Here is a 2973-nt window from a genome sequence, read left to right as displayed (position 1 = left end):
CCTTCGAATTGCAAGCTGAGAATGAGGAGGAGAACGCCACCAAGAATTAATGAGACACTCCGGAATAAAGAAGGATGCAAGGTTGAGCCAAATATGAGAATTCATTCAAATAGATCTTGAAGAAGGGATATGACTGATGAAACCATACTTACGTCATAGTTGAAAAATATTTAAAGATCTCCGGAATAAAATAAGAGAATGATCTTGCAAATTGGAGAGGGTTGAATTCACTTAAGAGAAGCACACCGGTAGGAAAAGAATTGATATGACAACTCCGGTAGACAAGAATTGATTTGAGAATTTGAACGAACAAAAGAATTGCATTCCCACATAAAAATATGAGAACACCACTTAGGAAAGATCTGAAATCATCACTTGATATCGAAGCAACTGAATTACCATATTCAACAAAACAAAGGGTGAGGCTTATGAAACAAGCCAGAACAAACTCATGAGAAAGATTTCGTCCGATATTTTCATGGACAGGATCACACGGGCTCGATTTTAAAGTGGCCATCAAGTGCAAGGCAGTGCACCCGACATACGAAGTGTCCCCGAGTCGTAGCAAGCTACAAGGACTCTTTAAGACACAACGTGTACCGCTGTAAGTCGACCGTGAACAAACGAATCCACTAAATGTCGAACCCAACCTAACATCATGCATTTGTTGGAAGATTGTCCTATAAGCAACTACTTGAATTCCCACCTATGAATTCCCGAAATATCTGGTCATGCAATCTGGTACACGGATACAAGGAGTAATAATCACACAACTCCTATACTAACCCGTCACCTGTATCACATCCGTCAACACACAACCAGAATCTCGGACCTTCATCTACAACACACCCTCGTGACCACAACGATACAAAGTATGGGAGTACTCCCGAACAATCTGCACCAGTACTGGGGACATCGGGGTTATCTCGCCACTACTAGTATTGAAGCAATTACGAACATCCTTCGTACTGAGATACTAAGAAATCTGAATGATAACGATGTGCTCAAGAATCCCCTGGAGCTCAACTCCGCGGAAGAAAATCAAGTCAGACAGGAGGCACCAAGACAGAACTCCGTCACATCGGCATCATATAGATCTCAAGAATATCCGCGTGATCCTAAATTTTTTTTTGAGTGGGAAGAGGAGTAGAATAAATTATTACGTCAAGATTCCTCACTAGAGCATAGAAGAGGAGAAAAAAGGAATCCTACTCTCCGATATATGACTAAGACTCAAATAGTTTTTCACTAGACTCGACTCGGCCAAGTTCGATCAATCAAGGGGGCTCCTAGGTCGGTACGACTCTGATACCAACTTGTCACGCCCAAGATGCGAACCTATCCTCAATTTGGCACGAAGGCCTCGTCAGGGATAGAAGCGCATCTCGTCGTGTCGCAAGAATGGATATCGTTACAAGTACATGTACTGAAAAGAAGAGATATATATATATATATATACAAAGTTGTCTTACACTCACCACAAGCTACATCAGAGTCACCACAGTACATTACATGAACATCACGGGTAAGAGCAGGGTCCGACTACGGACGAAAACAAACTACAAAAGAAGAACGACGTCCATCCTTGCTATCCCAGGCTGCCGGCCTGGAACCCATCCTAGATCGATGAAGAAGAAGAAGAAGAAGCAACTCGAAATGAACAATCAACGCGCTCGCGTCACGTAACCTTTACCTGTACCTGCAACTGGTGTTGTAGTAATCTGTGAGCCACAAGGGACTCATCAATCTCATTTCCAAAGGTATCAAGACTAGCAAGGCTTAATGGGTGAGGCATGGTTAAGTGGGGAGGTTGCAGCAGCGGCTAAGCTTATATTTGGTGGCTAAACTTACGAGTACAAGAATAAGAGGGGGAAGATCTACGCATAACGGACGTGAACTACTGATGATCAAATGAATGATCCTGAACACCTACCTACGTCAGACATAACCCCACCGTGTCCTTGATTGGAGAAGGAACTCACGAAAGAGACAGTCACGATTACGTACACAGTTGGCAAGTTTTAATTAAGTTAACTTCAAGTTATCTAGAACCAGTGCTAAACAAAGTTTCCACGTTGCCACATAACCGCGGGCCCGGCTTTCCGAAAATATTTAACCCTGCAGGGGTGCTCCAACTAGTCCATCACAAATTACCACAAGCCGCATAGAAATCCTCAATCACGAAGCTCGCGATATCGTCGGATTCCCTAGTGGAAAACCTCAACTCTGAGATTACCCAAAGCATCACCGGAATCCCGATGCACAAGATACCTCGTCAAAGGTAAAACTAATCCAGCAAGGCCACCCGACGTGTCGACGATCCCGATAGGAGTCGCGTACCTCGTTCTCAGGACACGACGGATAAGCGACGCGTACAAGTGCCAAACCTCGAGTTTCCTCGTGGTGGCCCCGCACAGTGCTCTGTTTTGGACCAACACTCAAGAGGAGCACTGGCCCGAGGGCTGATTAAATTATCCTCGGGTTAATTACTCCCTACGTAGTTTATTCGTGATTAGGCAATTGTAGTACCAAAGTTGGGACTTGCCAGACCAGTCTTAATCTAAAACGAATTATCAAGGGGGTCCCCATAACAACCCCGATCGTGTTAGGAGCGCTCAATTATGGAACATAACACCGGTAGCCGGTAACTAAAGGGGCAAAGGTCGAACAAAACACCAGGCTAGAAAGGCCGAGCCTTCCACCTTTTACCAAGTATATAGGTGCATTAAATTAGATAGCATTTAATATGGTGATATAACAAGGAACCCATGCTTTCACATGGAAGCATCTGCACCTGCAACTAGCAACGCTAACAACATGGGTAAGCAAGCGGTAACATAGCCAATCAGTGGTTTCCTAGGTTGAACAGGTTGAAGGTATTCATGTCATTGTTGAGAGGCTGATTTTTAACAAGTGGTAGGCAACGAGACATAATCGATAGCATCGAAATAACTAGCATGGCAATGATAGTAA

This window comes from Hordeum vulgare, chromosome 1H (assembly GCF_904849725.1).
Source record: "Hordeum vulgare subsp. vulgare chromosome 1H, MorexV3_pseudomolecules_assembly, whole genome shotgun sequence".
NCBI lineage: Eukaryota > Viridiplantae > Streptophyta > Magnoliopsida > Poales > Poaceae > Hordeum > Hordeum vulgare.
Note: the sequence above shows the minus strand (reverse complement) of the source record.